At 36.1% G+C, this 13,561-nt stretch overlaps 1 long non-coding RNA gene across 1 annotated transcript in view; it reads left to right on the top strand.

Annotated features, from left to right (window-relative positions):
* The window catches only part of LOC128249109 (uncharacterized), a 194,403-nt gene that overhangs the window by 151,566 nt on the left and 29,276 nt on the right, over positions 1–13,561 (top strand). The window lies entirely within an intron of this gene.

The raw sequence follows: 13,561 nt of genomic DNA, 5'->3' as shown, positions 1-13,561 counted from the left end.
TATATATATATATATATATATATATATATATATATATATATATATATATATATGCATAATATGTGTGTATACATATGTATAAAACCTACACATTATTCATACGTATACATATGTATGTGTATATTTGTCAGCGTCTGTTTACGTCAATGTTGTTTACAAAGTTTGATGTATTAAAACTTCCTACAGTTATTTAATAACTGTATTCAGATTATAATTTCCGTTATATAAATTTTATTGCGAAATATTGTTAACCATTCATAGGAAGTATATTATGTAAACAACAATAACACAAAACTAGTGTTTAATACAGAAACGTTTCAATTGTATTCAAATCTTCTCATAAACGAGAAATTATTATTGCTTTAGAGTATAATTGCTTATTTTCTTCGCCTTACATTTCCACCATCTTGGATTATTATCAATTCACTTATTGGAATTACGATACATAAACGATATCTTTTTATAGTAATTTGATTGTGTTACTATTTGAAGCAGTGTTTTCCATTAGACATATAGACTTTGAAGGTCAATGAGAAAATCATACACCATCACAAGGCGATGATTAAGCATGCATGTCCTTGACAATGATGGTTAAAGCAAATTAAAGTCGCAGTGAACTACCATCCTGTGTAATAATAGCTTCTTCGATTGGTAGACTGTTATATGGTCAGGCATGTCTATTCGAATATTATAATTGACCTTTGTAGGTCAATTCAATCTCTTATAAATATAAGATGTAAGTACAATATTTATTGATATTTAGTGAATCTCTATCGTTTCCGCTACTCCGCCATTTTCCTGTCATGACACCTACACGCTTGACCTGTTCGACATATGAAAATGGAGATGCATTTAAGCGTGATTGGAACATTAAATCTGGAAGGACGAATACCATTGATCTTAGTGTCCTATGTGAATGTCTTCTTCCCCACCCCACCCAACACATCTCTTACGTCTACGCTCGATCTGAAATACATAACAGTCTAATTGTTCTGCATCTTTTAATTTCTTAAGAGCTGAGAAATACTTAGTACACAATGTGGGTTTGGATCAGAGTTTTCCAATAATAAGAAGAAGAATAAAAATAATGTAATACCAACAACAAACTGCAAACAGTGGCGGAGTCGGAGACTTGAAAGATTCTGTGGGGTTTCTCAATCCTAACAGTGCTTGGGACGAAGGTGTGTAGCATGTGATCGTCGCATTAACAGAGAATGTTGAGCAGAGAATCTGTCAAATTTTGCCAGAAGCTTGGAAATCCCTGCGCAGAGGCCTATGCAACAATCAAGGTGATCTCGACACAATCAAGGTGATCTTGTGCAACTGAAAACTGGGTGTATTTCTAGTCAGCTGAAATCAATCTTGACATAAACCTTGCAGACACGCGTCTCATACCCAAATCTTCACTGATAATGGACTGAATGGAACCGTAACTAATCTGCACATTCTCTGATAATTCATGGATGGTGATTCGACAATTTCTCCTCACAGCAGCATGCACATCTGCGATGTTTTTCTCAGTTCTGCTGGTTGCGGGTCTCCCAGAACGTTTGTCAATATCGGCATTTTTCAGCCATCTTGGAAATGTCTTAACCACTCGTACACTTGTGGGCAGCTCATACACTCGTCTCCATACACTTGGATAATTCAGCTCTGGAAACCTGGGTGTTTTGTTCATCATCTTTAACCAAACTTTATTCAGGGAATTTTGAGCGGGATGGAACTCCACCCTAAAAGCGATACCAATATACTGTATGTGTCCAGACAAGAAGAAGGACGAGGTTTCTTAGGATGCAATGTCATGGGGTGTCAATTTGGAAAACAGTCTGGGATGATATTTCAAACAATAGATTGAACCTTTGCTTGTCGTTGTAAGATAACATAGCAACACGATACTTTGTGAAAATGTGACACATTAAAACAATATATGGGCAATACCTCTGAGAAAAGGAAGAAAAAGACAAGACCAACAGATGGAAGTGGCTAAGCAAAGGGTATCTGAATGGATGCACCGAAGCATTGATATGCAGCGCCCAGGAAAAGCTCTGAGAGATAATTACATCAAATTCCAAATAGATAAGAGTAGTGAATTACCTCTTTGTAGGATGTGTGGCAGAAAAAGGAAGCAATTTCGCATATTGTGAGAGAGTGTAGGAAACTGGCCCAAGTGGAATAGAGAAGGAGGAATGATAACGTAGCTAAGTTCGCTGGAGATTGTGTGAAATATGCGATTTTGAATGAACACGGAAATAGTAAGAACACAAAGTAGAAGGCGTCGCCGCCAGTTTTTACAGAATTTACCGGGACATGTGAAACTGTAAGCAATGTGAAGTAAAAGAAAAAAAATAATAAGATTAAAATGTTTATAAATCAGACATCATCACGTCAACTATTTCTGGGTGAATGACATTTTATCTTTTACTTCTTTACAAGCAATGTCTCTCGATTGCATTATAACTGAGAAGTCTGTTGTTACAACCGTTGGATGCAAAATAAACATTTCTCATTCGGTGAACAGAAGCTAATCTATTATTTAAAAGTAAATTGCTTGCGCAACACATAATATGTACACAATACTTAAGAATCGGATGTAAACACTTAAGCACTGCTTATATCTATAAAAACAGCCAAACGACATACAAAAACATACACACAAATACACACACACACAGACACACACACATACATATATATATTTTTTTTTTTATACCTTTATTTTAATATTCTTTCCTACTCTAGGCACAAGTCCCTATTTTTTTGGTGGGGGGGGGAGGCAGTCTACTAGATCGACCCAGTACGCAACTGGTATTTAATTTATCGAATCCGAAAGGATGAAAGACAAAGTCGACATCGGCGGATTATGAACTCAGAACGTAAATACATTTCGTCCGGTGTGCTAACGCTTCTGCCAGCTCGCCGCATTAACTTTGTTTTAATATTATGGTCGCTGGATTCACTCTGGGCGAAATGCTTAAATCTCTCGTCTGTCTTTACGTTCTGAGTTCAAATTCCGCCGAGATCGACTTCGCGTTTCATCCTTTCAGTGTCGATAAATTAAGTACTAGTTGCGTAATGGGGTCGATCTAATTGACCAGCCCCTCCACCAAAATTTCCGACCTTGTGCCTTGAGAAGAAGAAAATATTGTGGTCGCTAAAGTATTGTAAAATACGAATATAAATATCTGACATTGATACAAGTGTTTTACAACGGTGAAACGTCTAGTATTTATAAAATTTTATGGTAGTCCTCATAAAGACGCAACTGAAAACTCGTTAGGGAAACTGAGTCGATGGAATATGTGTTGATGCTTCTGGGGGACGGATTGGCTTGCATCAGAAATTTTCAGGTACAGTCTTCCCCAGCACCATATCACTCTGATTCTACCCGAAGACTATGTTAAAGTTATACTACGTTTTTGTAGCGTGTTAATTCAATGAACAAGGAGATCAATTAAACAAGCAAGTGAGCTCTCGTTATCGAAAACGACAGGGACCCGCTTATACTTTTCGTAAATATAGCAGGGAGGTGTTTGAAAAGGGAACTTTATGAGAAATGTTATACGTTTTATATCCGCTAGAAACAACCCGTAGTATCATTATTTACTGCGATTTAAAGATGCGAGTTGGCAGAATCGTTAGCACGCCAGGCAGAATGCTTAGCGGCATTTCATCCGCTTTGTCGTTCTGTGTTAATATTCCGCCAAGGACGACATTGTCTTTCATCCTTTCATGGTCGATAATATAAACACCAGTTTTGAACTGAAATCGACGTAATCCACTATCCCTCCTCTCCTAAAATTTCAGGCCTTGTGCCTATAGAAGACAGTATTAAGTCGGCGTGTTCGCCGAACAATTAACACGCCGGGGAAAATGCGTGGCGGCCTTTTGTCCATTTTTACATTTTGAGTTCAAATTCCACCGAGGTCGTCTTTATCTTTCATCCTTTCGAGGTCGATAAAATAAGTACAAGTTTAGTATTAGGGTCAGTGTAATCGACTACCTTCTTCCCGGACTTGTTGTCCTTGTACCAAAATCTGAAATTATTATTTACTATGATAAAAGAGACTTATATATAATTAATTTAGAAAATGGGTGAAAGTGAAAGAGGTAGTGATTATTGGCAATAAATATATAGTCTAAAAATCTTTTCAGATAATTTTCTTTCGTGTTTTCTCTTTGTTTTCTTTATTACTTCTTTCCAAAATTAATTTAAATGTGTGTGATGTACATAAATATGAAATACACTTAATAATGATGATAATAATAATAATAATAATAATAATATTATCATTATTATTATTATTATTATTATTTAGTACCAGACAGTAGCTCTCATGGCTTCTGATCTTAATTGATTGGAAGTGTTATCATGTACATTGTTTTGTCTTGGTATAAAAGATGGGCTACAGCAAATATTCTGCTCAATACCACAAATTCGCTTGTCAGTTGTTTGACCTTAACCAGTTGATCCTGTTCCTCGGTGGCAGAAGATATGTGCATCTCTGCAGAAGTAGTCGGGGAGCATCATAGCCATGTGTTGAGAGGAATTCTTTGAGGTTTGGATAATTCACCTTTGGAAACATGGGTATTTTGCTCAACATCCTTAAACAAACCTTATTCAGGGACCTTATGAACGGGATGGGCTACTCGACCTGAAGAAAATTCTAACTGGGCCCCACCTGCGAGGTCATGAGCTGTTTATCGGTTAGTCATGATGGGTATAATGGGCTTCGTATATTTTACCCCAGTGTCACTTTGATGGCATGCACTGCTCTCTCACATAATAATAATAATAATAATGCGTGGTTCGTTTTTCTGTCTGCATATGCAGTGTTAAGAAAATATGTTTCCGAATTAGTTAATCATCACTTGAAATTATATATTCTACACATGTCATCTTAAAGGCATCTCCTTTAATATTGTGTGGTTTCAATGCTGATTAATTTTCATCATTATTTCATTTTTGTCGTTGTTTTTTATGTTAAGAACAATTAATCTACAGAGTAAAAGGTAACCACTGATACAATTGAATAGAAACATAAATTCGGAATGGCGAAATGTGACATAAATTAATATATTTCTATGACTGGTCATCTAATTATTTCTTGCAATATGATAAGTGACTGACTTAATAGGCAGAACGTCTGACACATTTTATATTGCGGTGTTAATTACGTGTCTGTGTAATCTCAGTTTTTTTTCCACCCAAGTCTACTTTGTCGTTTCTCATTCTGAATCGATTTAATATATATCAGTGACTAAAGTATATACTATTCTCGCTGCTTTCTATTGTACTCTATCGGCAGTGTGACATCTTTTCTATAATTCAGCAGAAACCAGTAATCATAGTGATAGATTTATGTCTGACTTTCGATGCTGGCACGAGTTGAACGTTTAATGTAATATCTCTATATTTTAATAATCATGATAAAGGTTAACTGGTTACTTGTTTCTCTTTTTTTCTAGTCACCGTATACAGGGGAGAGAGGGATAGTAAAAAAGAGTATTTAAGGAGGAGTTACGTAAATGAGAAATAAGGAAAAGTTTACAAAATGCACCAGCGATTAGCATATCCACGTTCGTAACTGCTGGAACGTATTAGGCTGCTTTGTTCTATATGTTTAATTAAAAGTAATACATATTAATCCTTTGTAAATTAGCATTCATTACATTATTTTGTAAAAGAAACAAGAACTTTGATAAAAGTTAAATTATAGCTTTTGTATGTATGTCATATTTCTTAATATTAACGATGGAGGCAAAATATATTTCCAAGTCCATGTTTATCAAGTGTCCTTTTCAACATTAAACAAGGAAATTTTTTCCGATTTCATCAGCTTTCGGATTTTAAAAAGGTTTTCAAGAACAGCTGAGATTTTTTGAAAAATTGAATTCAGTCAAAGACCTTCTGAATATCATCAGTTTCTTTTGCCCAAAGAGGCTGAAATGAAATTTGATTTAGTAGCACGCTGAGCATTTCAAATAATGTACGCCCTCATTGGTGTCACTCTACTGATACAACCACGCGTAGTACAGTTTTTGTGGTAAGATGAACAGAGATACCAATAGAGAGAACCGCTGCCTGATATATATAATGTAGTGAGACAAAGTTACAATTAGGAAATGTCTTAAACTTTATGCATTAATACTTTCTTTTAAAGCAATTATTCAGCGATTTCCAGATATCCTTTTCTACAATGAGCAACATGCCTAAAATATTAGTGGGGAGGTAAGTTGATTACATCGACCAAAACTCTCAACTACTACTAATTTCATCGACTCCAGAAGGAGGAGATGCAAAGGCGACCTCGGCAGAATTCGATCCCAGAAGCGATTTCAACTTATTAGATGTTTTATGTTCTACAAGGTGCATTACAGACGTTTTGAGACTTGTTCATGAGAATCATTTGAAATTTATCTGCTGATTCAATGCACTTGATGCAGCACGCCAGCCATTTCGTGAATGCCACATTATATTCCCGCAAAGTGAAGGTGTCCAGGACACTTGTCATCGCCACCATCATCTTTTCATTGTTTTCAAACCGACTGCCCCTGACAGCTTCGGGAACAATCAAAAGTGACAGGGAATAATGTCTGGATTGTAGAGAGGGTGAGGTACAGTTTTAATTCCCAAGTAGTTGGTTACGAGGATCCTGGGTACACACTTTCTACAAATTTTGCGCATGTTCAGATCTTCGTGAATAATTTTGTGTGTAGTCGCTACACGAACTCATCAACTCTAAACTCTATCTTACTAACTTTATAGACACACGGCGGTTTTCAACCAGTAATTTGCAGATTTTTTCCACCAGTTACGATGTTCTGATATCACTCTCTCAGACACCGTCTCTCTCCATCTCTTCGCCGTCTTTGAATATCTTGGCAGCAGAAAAGTTAATCCATAAGCAATATGAGCGTTTCATAAGTCTTCAGGGCTTTTGCACAATCAGCTTTCAAACGCTCCGACTGCATTCTGCAAACTCGTCAGTCGTGACAAACAACGTTTATCACGAAGTACTCAAAATTCTGTTACATCAGTCTTTTTCAAATTGAAATAAAAAAAATGTGGCAGGTCATCTTCTTAGATGTCTTGTGATCTTATGCCAAAATTACAATAACCTAGGATAGTTATCACTGCCTCCTCTACAAAAGTTACAAAACATCCGGAAAGCAATCTGTATTTAGAAATGTAACAACGCATTACTTTCCTTCCTCAATTGGTTTACTTGTCTGACACCACCTACTCCTTTTTTTGCATCCTTTTCACACCATGATATTCGCCAGATTAATTGTCGTTTTCCTTTGTTTTTATCTTCACGCGATTGTTGGTGCGTGTGTGCTGGCGCGAAATACACACGACTTGAACTTGTATTTCCTTTACGAAGAAATCTTTGTATTTGTATGTTTTAGGATTTGCAAATGTGAGTAGAAATTCCATCTGTCTTCATCGATATTAACATAATACAAGTGCATATCTATCTATCTATCTATCTATCTATCATATATATATATATATATATATATATATATACGCACACACACACACAGACAAACAGATTGAAAGGTAGATATATATGTACATACATATAAATACATACATACATACATATATATATATATATATATATATATATATATATATATATATATATATATATATATATATCCATCCAAATATCGATATATATATGTGTGTGTGTGTGTGTGTGTATTTATATATATATATATATATGCTTGTATATTTCTATGTGTGTGTGTATTTATATATATATATATATGCTTGTATATTTCTATGTGTGTGTGTGTGTGTGTGTGTATTTATATATATATATATATATATATGCTTGTATATTTCTATGTGTGTGCGTATGCGTTTTAGAAACAAGCAAATTCTATGTTTAGCATATGAAAAGAGACATTATACTGTACACAAATATGTAGTGTTCTGTAGTTAACACGTCATAGGCGCAGCAAATCCGACAAAAAAAAATCTGCACCATTGCGGGATTTTATCGCTGCTTCTATATTTGGATACACGAAAATCAAAAGATTTTATACATTCACCGATTCTTTGGAAGTGATAAATTCTCTTCAGCAATCACTTTATCTCTTCTGCTTTATAAACAATATATTGATAGAGTAGAAGTTATAGATTTTGTCGGAAATCGATGAAAAATAACCTCAATTGATTACCTCTAGCAATGTTAATATCTCATTTTATTAATGTCTTTCTTTGGCATGTATTTTTAGGCAATATATTGCTTCTTCTAGCAGTCCGAGAATAGACGTTAGATGAATGACCAATAAACGTGTTCGTTATATGTAGACAGACATTTTCCTTATGTATGTGATTCGGGGGGAAACATTGAACAGATGTGTCTTCTAAAATGGGGAGAATAATGCTGTCTTGATCGATATTAATATAATACAATCGTGTGTGCGTATATATATATATATATATATATATATATATATATATACTCTCTGAAGCATATATATGCAGTTTTGACTCCAAACTTATAAACATTTATTCATCCATATATATATCTACACACGTATGCGTACACATACACACACACACACACACATACGTATATGTATTCATGTATGTATGTTTGTATAGATGTATAATCTCACACTTACGCGTGTAAACATATGCTCCGACTGGTTTTAATTTCACTCATTTTGCTTTAATGCAGTGTAAACTGACTTCATCCTTTTCTTGATTTGGACGCATGTAAAGATAAGCTCACATGTTTCCCCCTCATTGGCGGGATTACCAAATACATATTTTTGCGAAATTCGTGCAATATGCTTTCATGGTAAACATAATGCAAAATAGGCGTTAAAATAACATCAAAATAGGGTTACTGTTAACCAAAAGTATTCTAGGGATAGATTAATTCCAAATGCGTTACAGTTTCGCATAAATATTTCAATCACAAAAATGGAGGCATATGCATAAGTAATATATATCGAGAATGTATTTCCCTACAGAATTGACACCAGGGAAAATATGTGTGTGCGTGTGTTCGAGTGTATATGTGTGTTTGTGTGTGTGTGTTCGTGTGTTGGAATGTGTTCGAGTGTATGTGTGCGTTCCAGTGTATGTGTGCGTTTGTGTGTGTGCGTGCGTGCGTGTGTGCGTGCGTGCGTGTGTGTGTGTGTGAATTTATCAAATATACCGGTATTTCGTCTGCCGCAACGTTCTGAGTTCAAGTTCCGCCGAGGTCGACTTTGCCTTTCATCCTGTTTGGGTCGATTAAATAAGTACCAGTTACGAACTGGGGTCGATGTAATCGACTTCATCCTTTTGTCTGTCCTTGTTTATCCCCTCTATGTTTATCCCCCTGTGTGCAATAAAGAATTAAATACATCAAATATACCATGTCAGCCGAATAAAGAGAAAATCCATCAAGGTATACACGATAAAGCAAAATACATACAGACACACACACATATGTTTGATTACCCTTGCGCATATTTAAGTTTCAGTGAGTGGAGCAAATGTATAATGTGTCTGCGGAGCAGTAACACAAATGTGAGATATTTTTCAATGAATCTTCCTCGGCGAGCAACAATAAAAATATTACATGCAAGGTAAAAATATACGTACGAAATGGTATCAAAACGTACTCGGACTGGTTATTTTTAATAAAGATAAATAAATAAAGAACTTTTTAAAACATTTCCTTCCGAATAGACACCTTGTGCACTTTTGGAATCCGACCTGGAATTTTTTTTTTTTTTTCCTGTAAGCGAGTCGAGGACCTTCTGCGGTTCGCTCTGGATCTCGACAGCGGTGTTAAAATGGCGACCTTTGAGCTCGTGAAAGTCAGCACCACCTCTCATTGCACACATGCGCGTGCTGTCATCCGTAGATTTCACCTAGTCCTTGTTTATATCTAAATATATATATATATATATATATTCGTACATTTATATATGTGTGTGTGAGTGGATGGGGTGTTATAAATGGATAACTAAGCGAAAAATCAATGCCAATGAAATAGAAATGAAGATGAATTGAAATGTTAAGGAAATATGTGCCACTAGGTTACGTTGAAATGCTCTTACAAGATAAATGTACTGAAGTTGAATGTTGTTATATAAAAACGAAAAGAATGCCTTAATTGAATTACGAAATACGGATTTGTAAGTGTGTAAGTGTGAGGAAGAGGTGGCACTACTGTTTCAACATGAGTTCCGGCTATGAAAATAGAAAATGAAATGATAACAATAATAAAGGGATGTGTGTGTGTGTGTGTGTGTGGTGTCCAGGACTGCACAGACGAAAGTAAGTGGCACTCGATCCATATTAACACATATTTTCATTTAACGGTTAGACTCTTCTAATTTAAATTCTGATGAGTGGACTTCAAATCGTCTGCAGCTGAATTTAGCTGTTATTAAAACATTCGTACACACACACACACACACACACATACACACACACACATATATATATATATATATATATATATATATATATATATATATATATATATATATATATATATATATATATATATATATGTATATATATATGTATATATATATATACACACACATACGTACACCAACACATATGTATATGTGTGTATACACGTCTGTATTAGTAATCAGCAGGTGTTGCAATACCTTGTTCTGATGTGAGATGCAGTGGACGGTACCCTTGGTACTATGCTGTGGCGACCTGTGCAGGCATTCGTATAGTACTTGATGTCAAAGTTTGGTACCAGTCTTTCCACCCTACCAGTTGTCTGCACTTTGCTGTCAAGTTGATAATGTGCATGTGAAATGATGCATCACTACACATGCTGATACCCAGGTCTCTCACTGTTTGTGGTTCTGAGATTGCAGTACCTCCAGGTCCTGTGTATGCCAGTTGGGGGCACTTGTGGCCTTGTAGCGCAGTACTTAAAATTTTTTAGCATTAAACCGCATATTATTTTGCTCTGCCCATTTGTATATTGCATTTAGGTCATTTTGCAGGCTTATGACATCATCAAGATTCTTTATTGCCTGATATAGTTTTGTGCCTTCAGCATAGCTAGTGACAATGGCTGTCCGAGTGAGCGTGGGCATGTCCAGAATGGCTACTATGAACAGTAGTGGCCCAGGACAGTTCCTTGTGGAACACTGCTCAATATTTGCGTTTTCCTAGATAATTCTCCATTGGTTGCAACTGTCTGACTTTTACCATTCAGGAAGTCATGCAGCCACTCTCCTAATTTACCAGCTATGCCAAGGTTTCGCAGCTTGTGACATATCATGCCATGATCAACTTTATCAAAGGTCTTTGCAAAGTCGAAATATATCACATCAACATTTGAATGGTCAAGTAGCTGCTTCAGGACCCAGTCATATTGCTGCAAATTTTGACACAAAGCCATCATCTTTGGAGAAAAGTGTCAGTTGATTACATCGACCCCAGTACTAAGCTGGTACCTATTTCATCGACCCCGGAATGATGGAGAGTAAAGTTAACCTTGGTGGAATTTGGACTCAGACCGTAAAAAACAGACTAAATGCCGCTAAGCACTCTCCTCGGTGTGACGACGATTCTGCCAGGTTTGCCGCTTTGCGATCGGCCATAAATATCGAGAGGCATTTTCCCGAAAATTCTAACGATTCCTGCAAATAATAAATCATTTTTATTACAATGATCATCACCATCTTCATGCGTATTACATTGATCATTCTCATCAGCTGGAATGGGATTTTTATAGCCGTTTTGAGAATTGCTATCACCCATATCATCATCATCCTCGTCGTCGTCATCATCATACTGTCATCATCGTCATCACCACCACCACCACCATTATTACCGTCATCATTATCATCATTATCGTCGTCACCAACACCACTATTATCTTCGGCAGCAGCACCAGCACAAGCAGCGTTACCATTCGCAGCAGCGCGAACAATAACGGGCATCAACCCCAACATTCAACACCCCGACATCCACCACACTAACCAACCACCTCGATTATCATCACCATTTTTGCCGTCGTCGTCGTCGTCGTCTTCACTACGGCACGTTTTGTATCCATTAAATTCCCGAACGCTTTAATAGTTTCTATATATGGCGACGTTTGTATTTCTTTGTCATTGATTATCGTTTAAGTAGCAGTGTTAAATAAAACTTGTGGTATAATTGGGTTACTAATCATTTTAATGACCACGCTTCACACAAACACAAACGACGCACACACAAATAATCACCCACACATAAACCCTCATATCTACACAAAACATGCATACAAACAGACTACCAGACGTTCTCATAGCCAGGAATCATACGCAACTAGGAACGTACACAGACACGCTTTTGTAGTTCTTTCGTCTCTTCTTTGATAATCTAAGTTGTTATTGCATGCCATCGGCTGTTTTCAGCCGAACCCACTACACACTGGATTCTCATACTAAACGATGACAGAAGTATTTAAGCCTTATATTGTTAACACTGTTTCTATTTTGATATCAGGGTTTACAATAACACTTCCAGTGTGTATATCAACACACAGCGTGCTCATAGATATTTGTGTCTGAGGTTGTGTGTATGTGTGTGTTAGTATAGGCACGTGTGTACGCGTGTTTGTACACCGCTGTGTAAACACACTTCGTGTTTTGATTTGATTTGATTTGAAAGATTCTTGCTGTGAATTCGTGTGTTGAAACACATTTTGTGTCTACGAAGAGTCAATATGCCAATAAAAAATCAATTATTTAGTTGTGGATAGGTTTGCATATATAGCTACATATAAGAAGCTATATACAGTTATATATGAGTAAATGTAAGGAGAAGCAAGTTAGGCAAGTCGATATAAAAATATATTAAATACATTTAATACAAAAAATGTAGATATGTTTACATATAAAACGGTCCGATTCACACTGAAAAGAAATGAAAGCAGGAATTAAAGGGGTTGGAAAGACTTTTACGAAACCTGTTTCTGGAGGCTTTGTGGACCCAAATAATGACTGGAAATTGATTCCATCATCGGATAATAGCATCCTCCGTCTTCAGAGAAGAAGTTTATATTTGACATATTGACAGAATGGAGTTTAAAGACGGAATGATTTTGTGGAGAGCTAAGTGCATGAGAAAGAGTTGTTGGGTGTATTTAAGTAGAGATTTGTGGGCGGAGAAAATTAATTTCAAGCTTAGGGTTTATAATGAGGCTAATGATAGTAGAGATGGATATTGAAAGGAAGGGATAAGGGTGCTTTAGGTAGTATGTGAATGATGACCTTTCTGTTAATTTGTATGAATGGTGAAGAGTTAAAAGTTGGGAGAGAGAAAATTGGGATGACTGTTATTTGAGGGAAATCAGTTGACTGGATCAGTATAGGCGTGTATACATGTATATATGTCCGTGTGTGTGTACATGTATGCATGTGTGTACGTACGTATGTATGTATTCTGCATATGTATATGCGTGTGTGTGGGCATGTGTTTCCGCCTCCTTTTTATCTGTATGCTCGTTTACGTACATATCCATTTGCCTATATATATGTATATATGTATATGTATATATATGTATATGTGTATATG

Source organism: Octopus bimaculoides, chromosome 11 (assembly GCF_001194135.2).
Source record: "Octopus bimaculoides isolate UCB-OBI-ISO-001 chromosome 11, ASM119413v2, whole genome shotgun sequence".
Lineage (NCBI taxonomy): Eukaryota > Metazoa > Mollusca > Cephalopoda > Octopoda > Octopodidae > Octopus > Octopus bimaculoides.
This window is presented reverse-complemented; position numbering and strand designations above follow the sequence as displayed.